Source organism: Mercurialis annua, linkage group LG8 (assembly GCF_937616625.2).
Source record: "Mercurialis annua linkage group LG8, ddMerAnnu1.2, whole genome shotgun sequence".
Lineage (NCBI taxonomy): Eukaryota > Viridiplantae > Streptophyta > Magnoliopsida > Malpighiales > Euphorbiaceae > Mercurialis > Mercurialis annua.
The window spans coordinates 19203317-19212143 of record NC_065577.1 but is presented as its reverse complement, the minus strand read 5'-3'; positions in this window follow the sequence as shown (position 1 = coordinate 19212143).

Here is an 8827-nt window from a genome sequence, read left to right as displayed (position 1 = left end):
AAATGTTAACAAACGTTACGAAATAACTCCAAACGTTTCACCTTTTTAGCGATTGAAGCCAAACGTTTATAAAAGTTACGAAACAAATCCAAACGTTTCACATATTTAGCAATTTAAGTCAAACGCTACGAAACAAAACAAGAGTTTCACCTTTTTAGCAATTTAAGCCAAACTTTTACAAACGTAACGAAACAAATCCAGTGTTTCACTTTTTTAGTAATTTATGCCAAATGTTTACAAATGTTACGAAACAAATCCAAACGTTTCGTCTCTGTAGCGATTTAAGCCAAAAATTTACAAACGCTAAGAAATAAATCCAAACGTTTCACCTTTTTAGCGATTTAAGCCAAACCATTACAAACTTTACAAAATAAAACCAAACGTTTAAAATGTTACGAAACAAATCCAAATGTTTCACATTTTTACCGATTTAAGCCAAACATTTACAAACATTGCAAAACAAATCCAAGAGTTTCTCCGTTTTAGCAATTTTAGCCAAACGTTTACAAATGTTACGAGACAAATCAAAGCTTTTCACCTTTTTAGCAATTTAAGACAAACGTTTACAAACAGTTACAAAACAATGCCAAACGTTTACAAACGTAACAAAACAAATCCAAACGTTTCACCTTTTTAGTGTTTGAAGCCAAATGTTTACAAACTTTACGAAACAAATCCAAACGTTTCCCCTTTTTAGCGATTTAAGCCAAACATTTGCAAAAGTTATAAAACAAATCCAAACGTTTCACCTTATGAGCGATTTAAGCCAAACGTTTACAAACGTTACAAAACAAATCTAAATGTTTCCCCTTTTTAGCTATTTAAGCCAAACGTTTACAAACGTTTCGAAACAAATCCAAACGTTTCACCTTTTTAGCAATTTAAGCCAAACGTTGTGAAACAAATCCAAACGTTTCACCTTTTTAGCGATCTATGCCAATCGTTTACAAACGCTACGAAAAAAAAAACAAACATTTCACGTTTTTATCAATATAAGCCAAATGTTTGCAAACGTTACGAAACAAATCCAAACGTTTTTCCATTTTAGCGATTTAAGCCAAAAGTTTATAACATTATGAAACAAATCCAAACATTTCACTTTTTTTAGCAATTTAAGCTAAACATTTACAAATGTTACGAAACAAATCCAGACGTTTTTCCATTTTAGCGATTTAAGCCAAAAGTTTAAAATGTTGCGAACCATATCCAAACATTTCACTTTTTTAGCGATTTATGCCAAATATTTACAAACGTTGCGAAACAAATCCAAACGTTTCACCTTTTTAGCGATTGAAGCCAAACGTTTTCAAACGCTACGAAACAAATCAAAACGTTTCACCTTTTTAGCAATTTAAGCCAATGTCTTAGAAACGTTACGAAACAAATCCAAACGTTTCACTTTTTTAGCAATTTAAGGCAAAAGATTACAAAGGTTATGAGACTAAACCAAATGTGTCACCTTTTTAGAGATTTAAGACAAACCTTTACAAACGTTACTAAACAAATTCAAACGATTCACATTTTTAGCGATTAAAGAAAAACCTTTACAAACGTTACGAAACAAAACCAAGCGTTTCACCTTTTTAGCAATTTAAGCCAAATGTTTACAAATGTTAGGAAACAAATCCAAATGTTTCATCTTTTTAGCGATTTAAGCCAAACATTTACAAACGATACGAAACAAATCCAAATTTTTCATCTTTTTAGCGATATAAGCCAAACGTTTACAAACGTTACAAAAGAAAACCAAACATTTCACCTTTTAAGCAATTTAAGACAAACGTTTACAAAAGTTACGAAATAAATCCAAACGTTTTCCCATTTTAGCGATTTAAGCCAAAAGTTTAAAACGTTATGAAACAAATCCAAACATTTCACCTTTTTAGCAATTTAAGCAAAACATTTACAAACGTTACGAAACAAATCCAGACGTTTTTCCATTTTAGCGATTTAAGCCAAAAGTTTAAAATGTTACGAACCATATCCAAACATTTCACTTTTTTAGCGATTTATGCTTAATATTTACAAACATTACGAAACAAATCCAAATGTTTCATATTTTTAGCGATTTAAGCCAAACGTTTACAAACGTTACAAAAGAAAACCAAACATTTCACCTTTTTTAGCAATTTAAGCCAAACGTTTACAAACGTTACGAAAAACAAATCCAAGCGTTTCACCTTTTTAGGAATTTAATTTAAACCTTTACAAACCTTACAAAACAAATCCAAGCGTTTCACATTTTTAGCTATTTAACCCAACGTTTACAAACGTTATGAAAAAATCCAAGCATTTCACCTTTTTAGCAATTTAAGCCAAACGTTTACAAACGTTCCGAAAAAAATCCAAACGTTTCACCTTTATAGTAATTTAAGCTAAACGTTTACAAACGTTACGAAACAAATACAAGCGTTTTACCGTTTTAGAAATTTCAGCAAAACGTTTTCAAACGTAACAAAACAAATCCAAACGTTTCACCTTTTTAGCGATTTAAGTCGAACGTTTACAAACGTTATGAAACAAATCTAAACATTTCACCTTATTAGCGCTTTATGCCAAACGTTTACAAACGTTACAAAACAAATCCAAAAATTTCACCTTTTAAGAGATTGAAGCCAAATGTTTACAAACGTAACGAAACAAATCCAAACATTTCACCTTTTTAGCAATTTAAGCCAAACGTTTACAAACGTTACGAAACAAATCCAAGCGTTTCACCTTTTTAGCAATTTAAGCCAAATGTATAAAACGTTACGAAACAAATCCAAACGTTTCACCTTTTTATCCATGTAAGCCAAACATTTACAAACGTTACGAAACAAATCCAAATGTTAAGAAAAAAAATCCAAACATTTCACCTTTTTAACGATTACGTCAAATGTTTACAAACGTTACGAAACAAATCCAAATGTTTCGCCTTTTTATCGATTTAAGCCAAACGTTTACAAACATTACGAAACAAAACCAAACGTTTAAAATGTAACGAAACAAATCCAAACGTTTCACATTTTTAGCGATTTCAGCCTAACGTTTATAAACGTTCGAAACAAAACAAAGTGTTTCACGTTTTTAGCAATTTAAGCCAACCGTTTACAAACGTTAAAAAATAAATCCAAGCATTTCCTCATTTTAGCAATTTAAGCCAAACGTTTACAAACGTTCCGAAACAAATACAATCGATTCGCATTTTTAGGAACTTAAGCCAAACATTTACAAACATAACAAAACAAATCCAAAAGTTTTACCTTTTTAGCAATTTAAGCCAAACGTTCAATAACGTTACGAAACAAATCCAAACGTTGCACCTTTTTAGCGATTTAAGCCAAGCGTTTACAAATGTTACGAAATAAAACCAAATGTTTCACCTTTTTAGCAATATAAGCCAAACATTTACAAATGTTACGAAACAAATCATAACGTTTCCCTTGTATATCGATTTAAGCCAAACTATTAAAACATTAGGAAACAAATCCAAACGTTTCCCCTTTTTAGCGATTTATGCCAAACGTTTACAAATGTTACGAAACAAATCCAAACATTTCACCTTTTTAGCGATTGAAGCCAAACGTTTACAAACGTTACGAAACAAATCCAAACAATTCACATTTTTAGCAATTTAAGCCAAACGTTTAAAAACGAAACAAAAACCAAGCATTTCACCATTTAGCAATGTAAGCTAAACATTTACCAACGTAGCGAAACAAACCCAAGCGTTTCACCGTTTTAGTAATTTAAACCAAATGTCTACAAACGTTACAAAACAAATCCAAACGTTTCCCCTTTTTAGCAATTTAGGCCAAACGTTTATAAACGTTACGAAACAAATCCAAAAATTTCACCCTTTTAGTAAGTTAAACCAAATGTTTATAAACGGTACGAAACAAATACAAATGCTTCACCTTTTTAGCGATTTAAGCCAAACGTTTACAAACGATACGAAACAAATCCGAACGTTTCATCTTTTTAGCAATGTAAGGCAAACGTTTACAAACGTTACGAAACAAATCCAAGCGTTTCACCTTTTTAGGAATTTAATTTAAACCTTTACAAACGTTACAAAACAAATCCAAGCATTTCATATTTTTAGCAATTTAACCCAAACGTTTACAAACGTTATGAAAAATATCCAAACATTTCACCTTTTTAGCGATTTAAGCCAAATGTTTACAAAGGATATGAAACAAATCCAAATGATTCACCTTTTTTGCAATGTAAGCCAAAGGTTTACAAACATTACGAAACAAATCCAAGCGTTTCACCTTTTTAGCAATTTAAGCCAAACGTTTACAAACGTTACGAAACAAATCAAAGCGTTTCACCTTTTTAGATATTTAAACCAAATGTTTACAAACATTACGAAAAAAATCCAAGCGTTTCACCTTTTTAGCAATTTAAGCTAAACGTTACGAAACAAATCCAAACTTTCTACCTTTTTATCTATTTCGGCCGAACGTTTAAAAACGTTACGAAACAAAATCAAACGTTTCACATTTTTAGAGATATAAGCCTACCTTTTACTAACGTTACAAAACAAATCAAAATGTTTCAAATTTTTAGCCATTTAAGCCAAACATTTACAAATGTTACGAAACAAAACCAAGCGTTTCACCATTTTAGCAATTTAAGTCAAACGTTTACAAATGCTATGAAACAAATCCAAGCGTTTTACCTTTTTACTCATTTAAGCCAAACATTTACAAACGTTACGAAAAAAATCCAAACGTTTCGCCTTTTTAGCGATTTAAGCCAAACGTTTACAAATGTTATGAAACAAGTCCAAATGTTTCACCGTTTCAATTTAAGCCAAATGTTTACAAACTTTACGAAACAAATCTAGACGTTGCACCTTTTTAGCGATTTAAGCCAAACGTTTACAAACGCTACGAAACAAATCCAAACGTTTTACCTTTTTAGCAATGTAAGCCAAATGTTTACAAATGTTGCGAAACAAATCCAAGCGTTTCACCTTTTTGGAAATTTAAGCCAAACGTTTACAAACGTTACAAAACAAATCCAAGCGTTTCACCTTTTAGCAATATAAGTCAAACGTTTACAAACGTTCCGAAAAAAATCTAAGCGTTTCACCTTTTTAGTAATTTAAGCTAAACGTTTACAAACGTTACGAAACAAATCCAAGCGTTTCACCTTTTTAGCAATTTAAGCCAAACGTTTACAAACATAACGAAATAAATCCAAACGTTCACCTTTTTAGTGATTTAAGATGAGCGTATACAAACGTTACGAAGCAAATCCAAACATTTCAATTTATTAGCGATTTATGCCAAACGTTAACAAACGTTACAAAACAAATCCAAACGTTTCACCATTTAAGCGATTGAAGCCAAATGTTTACAAACGTAACGAAACAAATCCAAACGTTTCACCTTTTTAGCAATTTAAGCCAAACGGTTACAAATGTTACGAAACAAATCCAAGGTTTCACCTTTTTAGTAATTTAAGCTAAACGTTTACAAACGTTACGAAACCAATCCAAGCGTTTCACCTTTTTAGCAATTTAAGCCAAATGTTTACAAACGTAACGAAACAAATCCAAACGTTTCACCTTTTTAGTGATTTAAGCTAGGCGTATACAAACGTTACGAAACAAATCCAAACGTTTCACTTTATTAGCGATTTATGCCAAACGTTAACAAACGTTACAAAACAAATCCAAACGTTTAACCTTTTAAGCGATTCAAGCCAAATATTTACAAGCGTAATGAAATAAATCCAAACGTTTCACCTTTTTAGCAATTTAAGCCAAACGTTTACAAACGTTACGAAACAAATCCAAGCGTTTCACCTTTTTGAAAATTTAAGCCAAACGTATAAAAACGTTACGAAACAAATCCAAACGTTTCACCTTTTTAGCCATGTAAGCAAAACGTTTACAAACGTTACGAAAAAAATCCAAACGTTTCACTTTTTTAGCGATTTAAGCCAAATGTTTACAAACGTTACAAAACAAATCCAAATGTTTCACCTTTCTAGTGATTTAAGCCAAACGTTTTCAACCGTTAAGAAAAAAAATCCGAACGTTTCACCTTTTTAACGATTTAATACAAATGTTTACAAACGTTACGAAACATATCCAAAAGTTTTGCCTTTTTAGCAGTATAAGCCAACGTTTGCAAACGTTACGAAACAAATCCAAACTTTTGTCTTTTTAGGGATTTAAGCCAAACGTTTACAAGCGTTACGAAATAAAACCAAACGTTTAAAATGTTACGAAACAAATCCAAACGTTTAACATTTTTTGCGATTTCAGCCTAACCTTTATAAACGTTTCGAGACAAAACAAAGTGTATTACGTTTATTAGCAATTTAAGCCAAACGTTTACAAACGTTCCGAAACAAATACAAGCGATTCACCTTTTTAGGAACTTAAGCCAAACATTTACAAACGTAACAAAAAAAATCCAAACGTTTTACCTTTTTAGCAATTTAAGCCAAACGTTCAGTAACGTTACGAAACAAATCCAAATGTTGCACCTCTTTAACAATTGAAGCCGACGTTTACAAACGTTACGAAATAAAACCAAATGTTTCACCTTTTTAGCAATTTAAGCCAAACGTTTACAAACGTTATGAAACAAATGCAAGCGTTTCACTTTTTTAACGATTTATGCCAAACGTTTACAAATGTTACGAAACAAATCCAAACATTTCACCTTTTTAGCGATTGAAGCCAAACGTTTACAAACGTTACGAAACAAATCCAAACATTTCACATTTTTGGCAATTTAAGCCAAACGCATAAAAGCGAAACAAAAACCAAGCATTTCACCCTTTTAGCAATTTAAGCCAAACGTTTACAAACGTAACGAAACAAATCCAAGCGTTTCACCATTTTAGTAATTTAAGCCAAAAGTTTACAAACGATACAAAATAAATCCAACCGTTTCACCTTTTTAGCGATTTAAGCCAAACGTTTACAAATGTTACGAAACAAATCCAAACATTTCACCTTTTTAGCGATTTAAGCCAAACGTTTACAAACTGTACGAAACAAATCCAAATGTCTCACCTTTTTAGTGATTTAAGCCAAACGTTTACAAACGCTACGAAACAAATCTGAATGTTTCACCGTTTTAGAAATGTAATGCAAACGTTTACAAACGTTACGAAACAAATCCAAGTGTTTCACCTTTTTAGGAATAGAATTTTAACCTTTACAAACGTTATAAAACAAATTCAAGCATTTCACCTTTTTAGCAATTTAAGCCAAATGTTTACAAACGTTACGAAAAAAATCCAAACGTGTCACCTTTTTAGCGATTTAAGCCAAATGTTTACAAAGGTTATGAAACAAATCCAAATGTTTCACCTTTTTAGAAACAAATCCAAATGTTTACAAACGTTACGAAACAAATCCAAGCGTTTCACCTTGTTAGCTATTTAAGCCAAACGTTTACAAACGTTACGAAACAGATCAAAACGTTTCCCCTTTTTAGAAATTTAAGCCAAACGTTTACAAACGTTACGAAACAAATCCAAGCGTTTCACCTTTTTAGCAATTTAAGCCAAACGTATACGAATCAAATCCTAACTTTTCACCTTTTTATCGATTTAGGCCGAACGTTTACAAACGTTACGAAACAATACCAAACGTTTCACATTTTTAGCAATTTAAGCCAAACGTTTACAAACGTTATGAAACAAATACAAGCGTTTCACTTTTTTAACGATTTATGCCAAACATTTACAAATGTTACGAAACAAATCCAAACATTTCACCTTTTTAGCGATTGAAGCCAAACGTTTACAAACGTTACGAAACAAATCCAAACATTTCAATTTTTTGGCAATTTAAGCCAAACGCTTAAAAGCGAAACAAAAACCAAGCATTTCACCCTTTTAGCAATTTAAGCCAAACGTTTACAAACGTAACGAAACAAATCCAAGCGTTTCACCATTTTAGTAATTTAAGCCAAAAGTTTCAAACGATACAAAATAAATCCAACCGTTTCACCTTTTTAGCGATTTAAGCCAAACGTTTACAAATGTTACGAAACAAATCCAAACATTTCACCTTTTTAGCGATTTAAGCCAAACGTTTGCGAACGGTACGAAACAAATCCAAACGTTTCCCCTTTTTAGTGATTTAAGCCAAACATTTACAAACGCTACGAAACAAATCTGAATGTTTCACCTTTTTAGAAATGTAATGCAAACGTTTACAAACGTTAGGAAACAAATCCAAGTGTTTCACCTTTTTAGGAATAGAATTTAAACCTTTACAAACGTTACAAAACAAATTCAAGCATTTCCCCTTATTAGCAATTTAAGCCAAATGCTTACAAACGTTACGAAACAAATCCAAACATTTCACTTTATTAGCGATTTATGCCAAACGTTAACAAACGTTTCAAAACAAATCCAAACATTTAACCTTTTAAGCGATTCAAGCCAAATGTTTACAAGCGTAATGAAATAAATCCAAACGTTTCACCTTTTTAGCAATTTAAGCCAAACGTTTACAAACGTTACGAAACAAATCCAAGCGTTTCACCTTTTTGGAAATTTAAGCCAAACGTATAAAAACATTACGAAACAAATCCAAACGTTTCACCTTTTTAGCCATGTATGCAAAACGTTTACAAACGTTACGAAACAAATCCAAACGTTTCACTTTTTTAGCGATTTAAGCCAAATGTTTACAAACGTTACAAAACAAATCCAAATGTTTCACCTTTCTAGTGATTTAAGCCAAACGTTTTCAACCGTTAAGAAAAAAATCCAAACGTTTCACCTTTTTAATGATTTAATCCAAATTTTTACAAACGTTACGAAACAAATCCAAATGTTTTGCCTGTTTAGCAGTATA